Source organism: Engystomops pustulosus, chromosome 7 (assembly GCF_040894005.1).
Source record: "Engystomops pustulosus chromosome 7, aEngPut4.maternal, whole genome shotgun sequence".
In the NCBI taxonomy this organism is placed as follows: Eukaryota; Metazoa; Chordata; class Amphibia; order Anura; family Leptodactylidae; genus Engystomops; species Engystomops pustulosus.
The window spans coordinates 141,007,682-141,025,039 of record NC_092417.1 but is presented as its reverse complement, the minus strand read 5'-3'; the positions used below and the strand labels follow the sequence as shown (position 1 = coordinate 141,025,039).

Here is a 17,358-nt window from a genome sequence, read left to right as displayed (position 1 = left end):
ATCCCTTAGCATAGGTCCACCTTTCAAGGGTTTTCCATGCATCTTCTTGAGGCATTACTTACTGTAGGAGGCGAGGTATGACCCACTCAGCCCATGACCGATCAGCAAAACTCTGCAGGCACCGACTAGGCACACTTTGTTTGGGAGTTTGTCAAAGGGAACCACGGCGCTCACCAGGACGAGGTGGCCGAGTGGTTAAGGCGATGGACTGCTAATCCATTGTGCTCTGCATGCATGGGTTCGAATCCCATCCTCGTCGATTTCTTCTGCTTCGTCCAAGCTGAAATCTTTGTTTGCTAATCCTCTTTTTACTGGACAAGCAGTGATTGTCCCCTCCATGGTGGACTTTAACTGTGACCTCTCAAGACGGCTCTTATTAAAGCTAGGAAAGACGCATATTTGTTGTGTGGCATACAAGTTACGTGGCATATCAACGGGTTAAGTCCACTCTTTTTATTTTTCATGCTTGATGGCATCCTCGGCCTTCTCATGAAGATGAAGGCCTCTTTGTCCTTTGCAGCCTTTAGCTGGTACTGATTCTAGACCCCCTGACTGGTCTACCTTAGGACTGTGTGAAAGACAAGTAAGATGTCAGAAGTGAGCGAATAACTTTTTTTTGGTTTGCTTCAGAAGCTCAAAAGAGAAGAAAGAAAGGCACTGCTGAGATTCGAACTCAGGATCTCCTGTTTACTAGACAGGCGCTTTAACCAACTAAGCCACAGCGCCTTGTGATGGCAAAGCTGGCACAGCTGTGCAGCTTAAAAAAAACGCCACTGCTATCGGATGTTTCCAATTCCTGCAACCTTTCATGACCTGATGGGGTGGCTCAAACCTTCATGGTTTTTCTTTTCAGGGCTGGAAAAAGGAAGGTGAGCAGATACTAGGTAGACAACTGAGGTGTGTCCCTTTATCCGCAGTCGTTTTCCACTGCTTTCTTTAAGGGCCCACACGGTACTGGAGTTCTGTTCCATACTTGGCAGCAACTTGTAAAAGGATGAAGCTTTCAGTCATGACAATTAGAAAAGCAAAAACTTTTTGAAAAAGGCATCCACACCGACAAATTTGCAGACGACAATAGCAGCTGGAACTTCGTGGAGAGCTAGAGGTTTGCGGTTCCATAGGTGATTGAGCCGCTTCTTAGCAGAGCAAGAATTGTTACCTGCTCTGCTTTCCATGCATAAGGCAGAATAGATGGATGGAAGACATGCCAGGGATGTCTGGAAATGGTTTGGTATCCCTTAGCATAGGTCCACCTTTCAAGGGTTTTCCATGCATCTTCTTGAGGCATTACTTACTGTAGGAGGCGAGGTATGACCCACTCAGCCCATGACCGATCAGCAAAACTCTGCAGGCACCGACTAGGCACACTTTGTTTGGGAGTTTGTCAAAGGGAACCACGGCGCTCACCATGACGAGGTGGCCGAGTGGTTAAGGCGATGGACTGCTAATCCATTGTGCTCTGCATGCATGGGTTCGAATCCCATCATCGTCGATTTCTTCTGCTTCGTCCAAGCTGAAATCTTTGTTTGCTAATCCTCTTTTTACTGGACAAGCAGTGATTGTCCCCTCCATGGTGGACTTTAACTGTGACCTCTCAAGACGGCTCTTATTAAAGCTAGGAAAGACGCATATTTGTTGTGTGGCATACAAGTTACGTGGCATATCAACGGGTTAAGTCCACTCTTTTTATTTTTCATGCTTGATGGCATCCTCGGCCTTCTCATGAAGATGAAGGCCTCTTTGTCCTTTGCAGCCTTTAGCTGGTACTGATTCTAGACCCCCTGACTGGTCTACCTTAGGACTGTGTGAAAGACAAGTAAGATGTCAGACGTGAGCGAATAACTTTTTTTTGGTTTGCTTCAGAAGCTCAAAAGAGAAGAAAGAAAGGCACTGCTGAGATTCGAACTCAGGATCTCCTGTTTACTAGACAGGCGCTTTAACCAACTAAGCCACAGCGCCTTGTGATGGCAAAGCTGGAACAGCTGTGCAGCTTAAAAAAAACGCCACTGCTATCGGATGTTTCCAATTCCTGCAACCTTTCATGACCTGATGGGGTGGCTCAAACCTTCATGGTTTTTCTTTTCAGGGCTGGAAAAAGGAAGGTGAGCAGATACTAGGTAGACAACTGAGGTGTGTCCCTTTATCCGCAGTCGTTTTCCACTGCTTTCTTTAAGGGCCCACACGGTACTGGAGTTCTGTTCCATACTTGGCAGCAACTTGTAAAAGGATGAAGCTTTCAGTCATGACAATTAGAAAAGCAAAAACTTTTTGAAAAAGGCATCCACACCGACAAATTTGCAGACGACAATAGCAGCTGGAACTTCGTGGAGAGCTAGAGGTTTGCGGTTCCATAGGTGATTGAGCCGCTTCTTAGCAGAGCAAGAATTGTTGCCTGCTCTGCTTTCCATGCATAAGGCAGAATAGATGGATGGAAGACATGCCAGGGATGTCTGGAAATGGTTTGGCATCCCTTAGCATAGGTCCACCTTTCAAGGGTTTTCCATGCATCTTCTTGAGGCATTACTTACTGTAGGAGGCGAGGTATGACCCACTCAGCCCATGACCGATCAGCAAAACTCTGCAGGCACCGACTAGGCACACTTTGTTTGGGAGTTTGTCAAAGGGAACCACGGCGCTCACCAGGACGAGGTGGCCGAGTGGTTAAGGCGATGGACTGCTAATCCATTGTGCTCTGCATGCATGGGTTCGAATCCCATCCTCGTTGATTTCTTCTCCTTCGTCCAAGCTGAAATCTTTGTTTGCTAATCCTCTTTTTACTGGACAAGCAGTGATTGTCCCCTCCATGGTAGACTTTAACTGTGACCTCTCAAGACGGCTCTTATTAAAGCTAGGAAAGACGCATATTTGTTGTGTGGCATACAAGTTACGTGGCATATCAACGGGTTAAGTCCACTCTTTTTATTTTTCATGCTTGATGGCATCCTCGGCCTTCTCATGAAGATGAAGGCCTCTTTGTCCTTTGCAGCCTTTAGCTGGTACTGATTCTAGATCCCCTGACTGGTCTACCTTTGGACTGTGTGAAAGACAAGTAAGATGTCAGACGTGAGCGAATAACTTTTTTTTGGTTTGCTTCAGAAGCTCAAAAGAGAAGAAAGAAAGGCACTGCTGAGATTCGAACTCAGGATCTCCTGTTTATTAGACAGGCGCTTTAACCAACTAAGCCACAGGGCCTTGTGATGGCAAAGCTGGCACAGCTGTGCAGCTTAAAAAAAACGCCACTGCTATCGATGTTTTCAATTCCTGCAACCTTTCATGACCTGATGGGGTGGCTCAAACCTTCATGGTTTTTCTTTTCAGGGCTGGAAAAAGGAAGGTGAGCAGATACTAGGTAGACAACTGAGGTGTGTCCCTTTATCCGCAGTCGTTTTCCACTGCTTTCTTTAAGGGCCCACACGGTACTGGAGTTCTGTTCCATACTTGGCAGCAACTTGTAAAAGGATGAAGCTTTCAGTCATGACAATTAGAAAAGCAAAAACTTTTTGAAAAAGGCATCCACACCGACAAATTTGCAGACGACAATAGCAGCTGGAACTTCGTGGAGAGCTAGAGGTTTGCGGTTCCATAGGTGATTGAGCCGCTTCTTAGCAGAGCAAGAATTGTTACCTGCTCTGCTTTCCATGCATAAGGCAGAATAGATGGATGGAAGACATGCCAGGGATGTCTGGAAATGGTTTGGCATCCCTTAGCATAGGTCCACCTTTCAAGGGTTTTCCATGCATCTTCTTGAGGCATTACTTACTGTAGGAGGCGAGGTATGACCCACTCAGCCCATGACCGATCAGCAAAACTCTGCAGGCACCGACTAGGCACACTTTGTTTGGGAGTTTGTCAAAGGGAACCACGGCGCTCACCAGGACGAGGTGGCCGAGTGGTTAAGGCGATGGACTGCTAATCCATTGTGCTCTGCATGCATGGGTTCGAATCCCATCCTCGTCGATTTCTTCTGCTTCGTCCAAGCTGAAATCTTTGTTTGCTAATCCTCTTTTACTGGACAAGCAGTGATTGTCCCCTCCATGGTGGACTTTAACTGTGACCTCTCAAGACGGCTCTTATTAAAGCTAGGAAAGACGCATATTTGCTGTGTGGCATACAAGTTACGTGGCATATCAACGGGTTAAGTCCACTCTTTTTATTTTTCATGCTTGATGGCATCCTCGGCCTTCTCATGAAGATGAAGGCCTCTTTGTCCTTTGCAGCCTTTAGCTGGTACTGATTCTAGATCCCCTGACTGGTCTACCTTTGGACTGTGTGAAAGACAAGTAAGATGTCAGACGTGAGCGAATAACTTTTTTTTGGTTTGCTTCAGAAGCTCAAAAGAGAAGAAAGAAAGGCACTGCTGAGATTCGAACTCAGGATCTCCTGTTTACTAGACAGGCACTTTAACCAACTAAGCCACAGCGCCTTGTGATGGCAAAGCTGGCACAGCTGTGCAGCTTAAAAAAAACGCCACTGCTATCGGATGTTTCCAATTCCTGCAACCTTTCATGACCTGATGGGGTGGCTCAAACCTTCATGGTTTTTCTTTTCAGGGCTGGAAAAAGGAAGGTGAGCAGATACTAGGTAGACAACTGAGGTGTGTCCCTTTATCCGCAGTCGTTTTCCACTGCTTTCTTTAAGGGCCCACACGGTACTGGAGTTCTGTTCCATACTTGGCAGCAACTTGTAAAAGGATGAAGCTTTCAGTCATGACAATTAGAAAAGCAAAAGCTTTTTGAAAAAGGCATCCACACCGACAAATTTGCAGACGACAATAGCAGCTGGAACTTCGTGGAGAGCTAGAGGTTTGCGGTTCCATAGGTGATTGAGCCGCTTCTTAGCAGAGCAAGAATTGTTACCTGCTCTGCTTTCCATGCATAAGGCAGAATAGATGGATGGAAGACATGCCAGGGATGTCTGGAAATGGTTTGGCATCCCTTAGCATAGGTCCACCTTTCAAGGGTTTTCCATGCATCTTCTTGAGGCATTACTTACTGTAGGAGGCGAGGTATGACCCACTCAGCCCATGACCGATCAGCAAAACTCTGCAGGCACCGACTAGGCACACTTTGTTTGGGAGTTTGTCAAAGGGAACCACGGCGCTCACCAGGACGAGGTGGCCGAGTGGTTAAGGCGATGGACTGCTAATCCATTGTGCTCTGCATGCATGGGTTCGAATCCCATCCTCGTCGATTTCTTCTGCTTCAGCCAAGCTGAAATCTTTGTTTGCTAATCCTCTTTTTACTGGACAAGCAGTGATTGTCCCCTCCATGGTGGACTTTAACTGTGACCTCTCAAGACGGCTCTTATTAAAGCTAGGAAAGACGCATATTTGTTGTGTGGCATACAAGTTACGTGGCATATCAACGGGTTAAGTCCACTCTTTTTATTTTTCATGCTTGATGGCATCCTCGGCCTTCTCATGAAGATGAAGGCCTCTTTGTCCTTTGCAGCCTTTAGCTGGTACTGATTCTAGATCCCCTGACTGGTCTACCTTAGGACTGTGTGAAAGACAAGTAAGATGTCAGACGTGAGCGAATAACTTTTTTTTGGTTTGCTTCAGAAGCTCAAAAGAGAAGAAAGAAAGGCACTGCTGAGATTCGAACTCAGGATCTCCTGTTTACTAGACAGGCGCTTTAACCAACTAAGCCACAGCGCCTTGTGATGGCAAAGCTGGCACAGCTGTGCAGCTTAAAAAAAACGCCACTGCTATCGGATGTTTTCAATTCCTGCAACCTTTCATGACCTGATGGGGTGGCTCAAACCTTCCTGGTTTTTCTTTTCAGGGCTGGAAAAAGGAAGGTGAGCAGATACTAGGTAGACAACTGAGGTGTGTCCCTTTATCCGCAGTCGTTTTCCACTGCTTTCTTTAAGGGCCCACACGGTACTGGAGTTCTGTTCCATACTTGGCAGCAACTTGTAAAAGGATGAAGCTTTCAGTCATGACAATTAGAAAAGCAAAAACTTTTTGAAAAAGGCATCCACACCGACAAATTTGCAGACGACAATAGCAGCTGGAACTTCGTGGAGAGCTAGAGGTTTGCGGTTCCATAGGTGATTGAGCCGCTTCTTAGCAGAGCAAGAATTGTTACCTGCTCTGCTTTCCATGCATAAGGCAGAATAGATGGATGGAAGACATGCCAGGGATGTCTGGAAATGGTTTGGCATCCCTTAGCATAGGTTCACCTTTCAAGGGTTTTCCATGCATCTTCTTGAGGCATTACTTACTGTAGGAGGCGAGGTATGACCCACTCAGCCCATGACCGATCAGCAAAACTCTGCAGGCACCGACTAGGCACACTTTGTTTGGAAGTTTGTCAAAGGGAACCACTTCGCTCACCAGGACGAGGTGGCCGAGTGGTTAAGGCGATGGACTGCTAATCCATTGTGCTCTGCATGCATGGGTTCGAATCCCATCCTTGTCGATTTCTTCTGCTTCGTCCAAGCTGAAATCTTTGTTTGCTAATCCTCTTTTTACTGGACAAGCAGTGATTGTCCCCTCCATGGTGGACTTTAACTGTGACCTCTCAAGACGGCTCTTAGTAAAGCTAGGTAAGACGCATATTTGTTGTGTGGCATACAAGTTACGTGGCATATCAACGGGTTAAGTCCACTCTTTTTATTTTTCATGCTTGATGGCATCCTCGGCCTTCTCATGAAGATGAAGGCCTCTTTGTCCTTTGCAGCCTTTAGCTGGTACTGATTCTAGATCCCCTGACTGGTCTACCTTAGGACTGTGTGAAAGACAAGTAAGATGTCAGACGTGAGCGAATAACTTTTTTTTGGTTTGCTTCAGAAGCTCAAAAGAGAAGAAAGAAAGGCACTGCTGAGATTCGAACTCAGGATCTCCTGTTTACTAGACAGGCGCTTTAACCAACTAAGCCACAGCGCCTTGTGATGGCAAAGCTGGCACAGCTGTGCACCTTAAAAAAAACGCCACTGCTATTGGATGTTTCCAATTCCTGCAACCTTTCATGACCTGATGGGGTGGCTCAAACATTCATGGTTTTTCTTTTCAGGGCTGGAAAAAGGAAGGTGAGCAGATACTAGGTAGACAACTGAGGTGTGTCCCTTTATCCGCAGTCGTTTTCCACTGCTTTCTTTAAGGGCCCACATGGTACTGGAGTTCTGTTCCATACTTGGCAGCAACTTGTAAAAGGATGAAGCTTTCAGTCATGACAATTAGAAAAGCAAAAACTTTTTGAAAAAGGCATCCACACCGACAAATTTGCAGACGACAATAGCAGCTGGAACTTCGTGGAGAGCTAGAGGTTTGCGGTTCCATAGGTGATTGAGCCGCTTCTTAGCAGAGCAAGAATTGTTACCTGCTCTGCTTTCCATGCATAAGGCAGAATAGATGGATGGAAGACATGCCAGGGATGTCTGGAAATGGTTTGGCATCCCTTAGCATAGGTCCACCTTTCAAGGGTTTTCCATGCATCTTCTTGAGGCATTACTTACTGTAGGAGGCGAGGTATGACCCACTCAGCCCATGACCGATCAGCAAAACTCTGCAGGCACCGACTAGGCACACTTTGTTTGGGAGTTTGTCAAAGGGAACCACGGCGCTCACCAGGACGAGGTGGCCGAGTGGTTAAGGCGATGGACTGCTAATCCATTGTGCTCTGCATGCATGGGTTCGAATCCCATCCTCGTCGATTTCTTCTGCTTCGTCCAAGCTGAAATCTTTGTTTGCTAATCCTCTTTTTACTGGACAAGCAGTGATTGTCCCCTCCATGGTGGACTTTAACTGTGACCTCTCAAGACGGCTCTTATTAAAGCTAGGAAAGACGCATATTTGTTGTGTGGCATACAAGTTACGTGGCATATCAACGGGTTAAGTCCACTCTTTTTATTTTTCATGCTTGATGGCATCCTCGGCCTTCTCATGAAGATGAAGGCCTCTTTGTCCTTTGCAGCCTTTAGCTGGTACTGATTCTAGATCCCCTGACTGGTCTACCTTTGGACTGTGTGAAAGACAAGTAAGATGTCAGACGTGAGCGAATAACTTTTTTTTGGTTTGCTTCAGAAGCTCAAAAGAGAAGAAAGAAAGGCACTGCTGAGATTCGAACTCAGGATCTCCTGTTTACTAGACAGGCGCTTTAACCAACTAAGCCACAGCGCCTTGTGATGGCAAAGCTGGCACAGCTGTGCAGCTTAAAAAAAACGCCACTGCTATTGGATGTTTCCAATTCCTGCAACCTTTCATGACCTGATGGGGTGGCTCAAACCTTCATGGTTTTTCTTTTCAGGGCTGGAAAAAGGAAGGTGAGCAGATACTAGGTAGACAACTGAGGTGTGTCCCTTTATCCGCAGTCGTTTTCCACTGCTTTCTTTAAGGGCCCACACGGTACTGGAGTTCTGTTCCATACTTGGCAGCAACTTGTAAAAGGATGAAGCTTTCAGTCATGACAATTAGAAAAGCAAAAACTTTTTGAAAAAGGCATCCACACCGACAAATTTGCAGACGACAATAGCAGCTGGAACTTCGTGGAGAGCTAGAGGTTTGCGGTTCCATAGGTGATTGAGCCGCTTCTTAGCAGAGCAAGAATTGTTACCTGCTCTGCTTTCAATGCATAAGGCAGAATAGATGGATGGAAGACATGCCAGGGATGTCTGGAAATGGTTTGGCATCCCTTAGCATAGGTCCACCTTTCAAGGGTTTTCCATGCATCTTCTTGAGGCATTACTTACTGTAGGAGGCGAGGTATGACCCACTCAGCCCATGACCGATCAGCAAAACTCTGCAGGCACCGACTAGGCACACTTTGTTTGGGAGTTTGTCAAAGGGAACCACGGCGCCCACCAGGACGAGGTGGCCGAGTGGTTAAGGCGATGGACTGCTAATCCATTGTGCTCTGCATGCATGGGTTCGAATCCCATCCTCGTCGATATCTTCTCCTTTGTCCAAGCTGAAATCTTTGTTTGCTAATCCTCTTTTTACTGGACAAGCAGTGATTGTCCCCTCCATGGTGGACTTTAACTGTGACCTCTCAAGACGGCTCTTTTTAATGCTAGGAAAGACGCATATTTGTTGTGTGGCATACAAGTTACGTGGCATATCAACGGGTTAAGTCCACTATTTTTATTTTTCATGCTTGATGGCATCCTCGGCCTTCTCATGAAGATGAAGGCCTCTTTGTCCTTTGCAGCCTTTAGCTGGTACTGATTATAGACCCCCTGACTGGTCTACCTTTGGACTGTGTGAAAGACAAGTAAGATGTCAGACGTGAGCGAATAACTTTTTTTTGGTTTGCTTCAGAAGCTCAAAAGAGAAGAAAGAAAGGCACTGCTGAGATTCGAACACAGGATCTCCTGTTTACTAGACAGGCGCTTTAACCAACTAAGCCACAGCGCATTGTGATGGCAAAGCTGGCACAGCTGTGCAGCTTAAAAAAAACGCCACTGCTATCGGATGTTTCCAATTCCTGCAACCTTTCATGACCTGATGGGGTGGCTCAAACCTTCATGGTTTTTCTTTTCAGGGCTGGAAAAAGGAAGGTGAGCAGATACTAGGTAGACAACTGAGGTGTGTCCCTTTATCCGCAGTCGTTTTCCACTGCTTTCTTTAAGGGCCCACACGGTACTGGAGTTCTGTTCCATACTTGGCAGCAACTTGTAAAAGGATGAAGCTTTCAGTCATGACAATTAGAAAAGCAAAAACTTTTTGAAAAAGGCATCCACACCGACAAATTTGCAGACGACAATAGCAGCTGGAACTTCGTGGAGAGCTAGAGGTTTGCGGTTCCATAGGTGATTGAGCCGCTTCTTAGCAGAGCAAGAATTGTTACCTGCTCTGCTTTCCATGCATAAGGCAGAATAGATGGATGGAAGACATGCCAGGGATGTCTGGAAATGGTTTGGCATCCCTTAGCATAGGTCCACCTTTCAAGGGTTTTCCATGCATCTTCTTGAGGCATTACTTACTGTAGGAGGCGAGGTATGACCCACTCAGCCCATGACCGATCAGCAAAACTCTGCAGGCACCGACTAGGCACACTTTGTTTGGGAGTTTGTCAAAGGGAACCACGGCGCTCACCAGGACGAGGTGGCCGAGTGGTTAAGGCGATGGACTGCTAATCCATTGTGCTCTGCATGCATGGGTTCGAATCCCATCCTCGTCGATTTCTTCTGCTTTGTCCAAGCTGAAATCTTTGTTTGCTAATCCTCTTTTTACTGGACAAGCAGTGATTGTCCCCTCCATGGTGGACTTTAACTGTGACCTCTCAAGACGGCTCTTATTAATGCTAGGAAAGACGCATATTTGTTGTGTGGCATACAAGTTACGTGGCATATCAACGGGTTAAGTCCACTCTTTTTATTTTTCATGCTTGATGGCATCCTCGGCCTTCTCATGAAGATGAAGGCCTCTTTGTCCTTTGCAGCCTTTAGCTGGTACTGATTCTAGACCCCCTGACTGGTCTACCTTAGGACTGTGTGAAAGACAAGTAAGATGTCAGACGTGAGCGAATAACTTTTTTTTGGTTTGCTTCAGAAGCTCAAAAGAGAAGAAAGAAAGGCACTGCTGAGATTCGAACTCAGGATCTCCTGTTTACTAGACAGGCGCTTTAACCAACTAAGCCACAGCGCCTTGTGATGGCAAAGCTGGCACAGCTGTGCAGCTTAAAAAAAACGCCACTGCTATCGGATGTTTCCAATTCCTGCAACCTTTCATGACCTGATGGGGTGGCTCAAACCTTCATGGTTTTTCTTTTCAGGGCTGGAAAAAGGAAGGTGAGCAGATACTAGGTAGACAACTGAGGTGTGTCCCTTTATCCGCAGTCGTTTTCCACTGCTTTCTTTAAGGGCCCACACGGTACTGGAGTTCTGTTCCATACTTGGCAGCAACTTGTAAAAGGATGAAGCTTTCAGTCATGACAATTAGAAAAGCAAAAACTTTTTGAAAAAGGCATCCACACCGACAAATTTGCAGACGACAATAGCAGCTGGAACTTCGTGGAGAGCTAGAGGTTTGCGGTTCCATAGGTGATTGAGCCGCTTCTTAGCAGAGCAAGAATTGTTGCCTGCTCTGCTTTCCATGCATAAGGCAGAATAGATGGATGGAAGACATGCCAGGGATGTCTGGAAATGGTTTGGCATCCCTTAGCATAGGTCCACCTTTCAAGGGTTTTCCATGCATCTTCTTGAGGCATTACTTACTGTAGGAGGCGAGGTATGACCCACTCAGCCCATGACCGATCAGCAAAACTCTGCAGGCACCGACTAGGCACACTTTGTTTGGGAGTTTGTCAAAGGGAACCACGGCGCTCACCAGGACGAGGTGGCCGAGTGGTTAAGGCGATGGACTGCTAATCCATTGTGCTCTGCATGCATGGGTTCGAATCCCATCCTCGTTGATTTCTTCTCCTTCGTCCAAGCTGAAATCTTTGTTTGCTAATCCTCTTTTTACTGGACAAGCAGTGATTGTCCCCTCCATGGTAGACTTTAACTGTGACCTCTCAAGACGGCTCTTATTAAAGCTAGGAAAGACGCATATTTGTTGTGTGGCATACAAGTTACGTGGCATATCAACGGGTTAAGTCCACTCTTTTTATTTTTCATGCTTGATGGCATCCTCGGCCTTCTCATGAAGATGAAGGCCTCTTTGTCCTTTGCAGCCTTTAGCTGGTACTGATTCTAGATCCCCTGACTGGTCTACCTTTGGACTGTGTGAAAGACAAGTAAGATGTCAGACGTGAGCGAATAACTTTTTTTTGGTTTGCTTCAGAAGCTCAAAAGAGAAGAAAGAAAGGCACTGCTGAGATTCGAACTCAGGATCTCCTGTTTACTAGACAGGCGCTTTAACCAACTAAGCCACAGGGCCTTGTGATGGCAAAGCTGGCACAGCTGTGCAGCTTAAAAAAAACGCCACTGCTATCGATGTTTTCAATTCCTGCAACCTTTCATGACCTGATGGGGTGGCTCAAACCTTCATGGTTTTTCTTTTCAGGGCTGGAAAAAGGAAGGTGAGCAGATACTAGGTAGACAACTGAGGTGTGTCCCTTTATCCGCAGTCGTTTTCCACTGCTTTCTTTAAGGGCCCACACGGTACTGGAGTTCTGTTCCATACTTGGCAGCAACTTGTAAAAGGATGAAGCTTTCAGTCATGACAATTAGAAAAGCAAAAACTTTTTGAAAAAGGCATCCACACCGACAAATTTGCAGACGACAATAGCAGCTGGAACTTCGTGGAGAGCTAGAGGTTTGCGGTTCCATAGGTGATTGAGCCGCTTCTTAGCAGAGCAAGAATTGTTACCTGCTCTGCTTTCCATGCATAAGGCAGAATAGATGGATGGAAGACATGCCAGGGATGTCTGGAAATGGTTTGGCATCCCTTAGCATAGGTCCACCTTTCAAGGGTTTTCCATGCATCTTCTTGAGGCATTACTTACTGTAGGAGGCGAGGTATGACCCACTCAGCCCATGACCGATCAGCAAAACTCTGCAGGCACCGACTAGGCACACTTTGTTTGGGAGTTTGTCAAAGGGAACCACGGCGCTCACCAGGACGAGGTGGCCGAGTGGTTAAGGCGATGGACTGCTAATCCATTGTGCTCTGCATGCATGGGTTCGAATCCCATCCTCGTCGATTTCTTCTGCTTCGTCCAAGCTGAAATCTTTGTTTGCTAATCCTCTTTTTACTGGACAAGCAGTGATTGTCCCCTCCATGGTGGACTTTAACTGTGACCTCTCAAGACGGCTCTTATTAAAGCTAGGAAAGACGCATATTTGCTGTGTGGCATACAAGTTACGTGGCATATCAACGGGTTAAGTCCACTCTTTTTATTTTTCATGCTTGATGGCATCCTCGGCCTTCTCATGAAGATGAAGGCCTCTTTGTCCTTTGCAGCCTTTAGCTGGTACTGATTCTAGATCCCCTGACTGGTCTACCTTTGGACTGTGTGAAAGACAAGTAAGATGTCAGACGTGAGCGAATAACTTTTTTTTGGTTTGCTTCAGAAGCTCAAAAGAGAAGAAAGAAAGGCACTGCTGAGATTCGAACTCAGGATCTCCTGTTTACTAGACAGGCACTTTAACCAACTAAGCCACAGCGCCTTGTGATGGCAAAGCTGGCACAGCTGTGCAGCTTAAAAAAAACGCCACTGCTATCGGATGTTTCCAATTCCTGCAACCTTTCATGACCTGATGGGGTGGCTCAAACCTTCATGGTTTTTCTTTTCAGGGCTGGAAAAAGGAAGGTGAGCAGATACTAGGTAGACAACTGAGGTGTGTCCCTTTATCCGCAGTCGTTTTCCACTGCTTTCTTTAAGGGCCCACACGGTACTGGAGTTCTGTTCCATACTTGGCAGCAACTTGTAAAAGGATGAAGCTTTCAGTCATGACAATTAGAAAAGCAAAAGCTTTTTGAAAAAGGCATCCACACCGACAAATTTGCAGACGACAATAGCAGCTGGAACTTCGTGGAGAGCTAGAGGTTTGCGGTTCCATAGGTGATTGAGCCGCTTCTTAGCAGAGCAAGAATTGTTACCTGCTCTGCTTTCCATGCATAAGGCAGAATAGATGGATGGAAGACATGCCAGGGATGTCTGGAAATGGTTTGGCATCCCTTAGCATAGGTCCACCTTTCAAGGGTTTTCCATGCATCTTCTTGAGGCATTACTTACTGTAGGAGGCGAGGTATGACCCACTCAGCCCATGACCGATCAGCAAAACTCTGCAGGCACCGACTAGGCACACTTTGTTTGGGAGTTTGTCAAAGGGAACCACGGCGCTCACCAGGACGAGGTGGCCGAGTGGTTAAGGCGATGGACTGCTAATCCATTGTGCTCTGCATGCATGGGTTCGAATCCCATCCTCGTCGATTTCTTCTGCTTCAGCCAAGCTGAAATCTTTGTTTGCTAATCCTCTTTTTACTGGACAAGCAGTGATTGTCCCCTCCATGGTGGACTTTAACTGTGACCTCTCAAGACGGCTCTTATTAAAGCTAGGAAAGACGCATATTTGTTGTGTGGCATACAAGTTACGTGGCATATCAACGGGTTAAGTCCACTCTTTTTATTTTTCATGCTTGATGGCATCCTCGGCCTTCTCATGAAGATGAAGGCCTCTTTGTCCTTTGCAGCCTTTAGCTGGTACTGATTCTAGATCCCCTGACTGGTCTACCTTAGGACTGTGTGAAAGACAAGTAAGATGTCAGACGTGAGCGAATAACTTTTTTTTGGTTTGCTTCAGAAGCTCAAAAGAGAAGAAAGAAAGGCACTGCTGAGATTCGAACTCAGGATCTCCTGTTTACTAGACAGGCGCTTTAACCAACTAAGCCACAGCGCCTTGTGATGGCAAAGCTGGCACAGCTGTGCAGCTTAAAAAAAACGCCACTGCTATCGGATGTTTTCAATTCCTGCAACCTTTCATGACCTGATGGGGTGGCTCAAACCTTCCTGGTTTTTCTTTTCAGGGCTGGAAAAAGGAAGGTGAGCAGATACTAGGTAGACAACTGAGGTGTGTCCCTTTATCCGCAGTCGTTTTCCACTGCTTTCTTTAAGGGCCCACACGGTACTGGAGTTCTGTTCCATACTTGGCAGCAACTTGTAAAAGGATGAAGCTTTCAGTCATGACAATTAGAAAAGCAAAAACTTTTTGAAAAAGGCATCCACACCGACAAATTTGCAGACGACAATAGCAGCTGGAACTTCGTGGAGAGCTAGAGGTTTGCGGTTCCATAGGTGATTGAGCCGCTTCTTAGCAGAGCAAGAATTGTTACCTGCTCTGCTTTCCATGCATAAGGCAGAATAGATGGATGGAAGACATGCCAGGGATGTCTGGAAATGGTTTGGCATCCCTTAGCATAGGTTCACCTTTCAAGGGTTTTCCATGCATCTTCTTGAGGCATTACTTACTGTAGGAGGCGAGGTATGACCCACTCAGCCCATGACCGATCAGCAAAACTCTGCAGGCACCGACTAGGCACACTTTGTTTGGAAGTTTGTCAAAGGGAACCACTTCGCTCACCAGGACGAGGTGGCCGAGTGGTTAAGGCGATGGACTGCTAATCCATTGTGCTCTGCATGCATGGGTTCGAATCCCATCCTTGTCGATTTCTTCTGCTTCGTCCAAGCTGAAATCTTTGTTTGCTAATCCTCTTTTTACTGGACAAGCAGTGATTGTCCCCTCCATGGTGGACTTTAACTGTGACCTCTCAAGACGGCTCTTAGTAAAGCTAGGTAAGACGCATATTTGTTGTGTGGCATACAAGTTACGTGGCATATCAACGGGTTAAGTCCACTCTTTTTATTTTTCATGCTTGATGGCATCCTCGGCCTTCTCATGAAGATGAAGGCCTCTTTGTCCTTTGCAGCCTTTAGCTGGTACTGATTCTAGATCCCCTGACTGGTCTACCTTAGGACTGTGTGAAAGACAAGTAAGATGTCAGACGTGAGCGAATAACTTTTTTTTGGTTTGCTTCAGAAGCTCAAAAGAGAAGAAAGAAAGGCACTGCTGAGATTCGAACTCAGGATCTCCTGTTTACTAGACAGGCGCTTTAACCAACTAAGCCACAGCGCCTTGTGATGGCAAAGCTGGCACAGCTGTGCACCTTAAAAAAAACGCCACTGCTATTGGATGTTTCCAATTCCTGCAACCTTTCATGACCTGATGGGGTGGCTCAAACATTCATGGTTTTTCTTTTCAGGGCTGGAAAAAGGAAGGTGAGCAGATACTAGGTAGACAACTGAGGTGTGTCCCTTTATCCGCAGTCGTTTTCCACTGCTTTCTTTAAGGGCCCACATGGTACTGGAGTTCTGTTCCATACTTGGCAGCAACTTGTAAAAGGATGAAGCTTTCAGTCATGACAATTAGAAAAGCAAAAACTTTTTGAAAAAGGCATCCACACCGACAAATTTGCAGACGACAATAGCAGCTGGAACTTCGTGGAGAGCTAGAGGTTTGCGGTTCCATAGGTGATTGAGCCGCTTCTTAGCAGAGCAAGAATTGTTACCTGCTCTGCTTTCCATGCATAAGGCAGAATAGATGGATGGAAGACATGCCAGGGATGTCTGGAAATGGTTTGGCATCCCTTAGCATAGGTCCACCTTTCAAGGGTTTTCCATGCATCTTCTTGAGGCATTACTTACTGTAGGAGGCGAGGTATGACCCACTCAGCCCATGACCGATCAGCAAAACTCTGCAGGCACCGACTAGGCACACTTTGTTTGGGAGTTTGTCAAAGGGAACCACGGCGCTCACCAGGACGAGGTGGCCGAGTGGTTAAGGCGATGGACTGCTAATCCATTGTGCTCTGCATGCATGGGTTCGAATCCCATCCTCGTCGATTTCTTCTGCTTCGTCCAAGCTGAAATCTTTGTTTGCTAATCCTCTTTTTACTGGACAAGCAGTGATTGTCCCCTCCATGGTGGACTTTAACTGTGACCTCTCAAGACGGCTCTTATTAAAGCTAGGAAAGACGCATATTTGTTGTGTGGCATACAAGTTACGTGGCATATCAACGGGTTAAGTCCACTCTTTTTATTTTTCATGCTTGATGGCATCCTCGGCCTTCTCATGAAGATGAAGGCCTCTTTGTCCTTTGCAGCCTTTAGCTGGTACTGATTCTAGATCCCCTGACTGGTCTACCTTTGGACTGTGTGAAAGACAAGTAAGATGTCAGACGTGAGCGAATAACTTTTTTTTGGTTTGCTTCAGAAGCTCAAAAGAGAAGAAAGAAAGGCACTGCTGAGATTCGAACTCAGGATCTCCTGTTTACTAGACAGGCGCTTTAACCAACTAAGCCACAGCGCCTTGTGATGGCAAAGCTGGCACAGCTGTGCAGCTTAAAAAAAACGCCACTGCTATTGGATGTTTCCAATTCCTGCAACCTTTCATGACCTGATGGGGTGGCTCAAACCTTCATGGTTTTTCTTTTCAGGGCTGGAAAAAGGAAGGTGAGCAGATACTAGGTAGACAACTGAGGTGTGTCCCTTTATCCGCAGTCGTTTTCCACTGCTTTCTTTAAGGGCCCACACGGTACTGGAGTTCTGTTCCATACTTGGCAGCAACTTGTAAAAGGATGAAGCTTTCAGTCATGACAATTAGAAAAGCAAAAACTTTTTGAAAAAGGCATCCACACCGACAAATTTGCAGACGACAATAGCAGCTGGAACTTCGTGGAGAGCTAGAGGTTTGCGGTTCCATAGGTGATTGAGCCGCTTCTTAGCAGAGCAAGAATTGTTACCTGCTCTGCTTTCAATGCATAAGGCAGAATAGATGGATGGAAGACATGCCAGGGATGTCTGGAAATGGTTTGGCATCCCTTAGCATAGGTCCACCTTTCAAGGGTTTTCCATGCATCTTCTTGAGGCATTACTTACTGTAGGAGGCGAGGTATGACCCACTCAGCCCATGACC

The 17,358-nt window shown here is 46.3% G+C and overlaps 12 non-coding genes across 12 annotated transcripts; 1 reads left to right on the top strand and 11 right to left on the bottom strand.

Moving 5' to 3' along the window:
- Window positions 1-652: 652 nt before the first annotated feature.
- Window positions 653-726, bottom strand: TRNAT-AGU (transfer RNA threonine (anticodon AGU)). The gene has a single exon. It is a non-coding gene; the product is annotated as a tRNA-Thr (tRNA).
- Window positions 727-1,885: 1,159 nt separating this feature from the next.
- Window positions 1,886-1,959, bottom strand: TRNAT-AGU (transfer RNA threonine (anticodon AGU)). Its single transcript has one exon. It is a non-coding gene; the product is annotated as a tRNA-Thr (tRNA).
- A 2,390-nt stretch (window positions 1,960-4,349) lies between these two features.
- On the bottom strand, window positions 4,350-4,423 carry TRNAT-AGU (transfer RNA threonine (anticodon AGU)). The gene has a single exon. It is a non-coding gene; the product is annotated as a tRNA-Thr (tRNA).
- Window positions 4,424-5,582: 1,159 nt separating this feature from the next.
- TRNAT-AGU (transfer RNA threonine (anticodon AGU)) lies at window positions 5,583-5,656 on the bottom strand. The gene has a single exon. It is a non-coding gene; the product is annotated as a tRNA-Thr (tRNA).
- A 1,159-nt stretch (window positions 5,657-6,815) lies between these two features.
- On the bottom strand, window positions 6,816-6,889 carry TRNAT-AGU (transfer RNA threonine (anticodon AGU)). Its single transcript has one exon. It is a non-coding gene; the product is annotated as a tRNA-Thr (tRNA).
- Window positions 6,890-8,048: 1,159 nt separating this feature from the next.
- Window positions 8,049-8,122, bottom strand: TRNAT-AGU (transfer RNA threonine (anticodon AGU)). The gene has a single exon. It is a non-coding gene; the product is annotated as a tRNA-Thr (tRNA).
- Window positions 8,123-10,514: 2,392 nt separating this feature from the next.
- On the bottom strand, window positions 10,515-10,588 carry TRNAT-AGU (transfer RNA threonine (anticodon AGU)). Its single transcript has one exon. It is a non-coding gene; the product is annotated as a tRNA-Thr (tRNA).
- Window positions 10,589-12,979: 2,391 nt separating this feature from the next.
- TRNAT-AGU (transfer RNA threonine (anticodon AGU)) lies at window positions 12,980-13,053 on the bottom strand. Its single transcript has one exon. It is a non-coding gene; the product is annotated as a tRNA-Thr (tRNA).
- Window positions 13,054-14,212: 1,159 nt separating this feature from the next.
- On the bottom strand, window positions 14,213-14,286 carry TRNAT-AGU (transfer RNA threonine (anticodon AGU)). The gene has a single exon. It is a non-coding gene; the product is annotated as a tRNA-Thr (tRNA).
- Window positions 14,287-15,445: 1,159 nt separating this feature from the next.
- Window positions 15,446-15,519, bottom strand: TRNAT-AGU (transfer RNA threonine (anticodon AGU)). Its single transcript has one exon. It is a non-coding gene; the product is annotated as a tRNA-Thr (tRNA).
- A 684-nt stretch (window positions 15,520-16,203) lies between these two features.
- Window positions 16,204-16,285, top strand: TRNAS-GCU (transfer RNA serine (anticodon GCU)). The gene has a single exon. It is a non-coding gene; the product is annotated as a tRNA-Ser (tRNA).
- A 393-nt stretch (window positions 16,286-16,678) lies between these two features.
- Window positions 16,679-16,752, bottom strand: TRNAT-AGU (transfer RNA threonine (anticodon AGU)). The gene has a single exon. It is a non-coding gene; the product is annotated as a tRNA-Thr (tRNA).
- Between the last annotated feature and the right edge of the window lie 606 nt (window positions 16,753-17,358).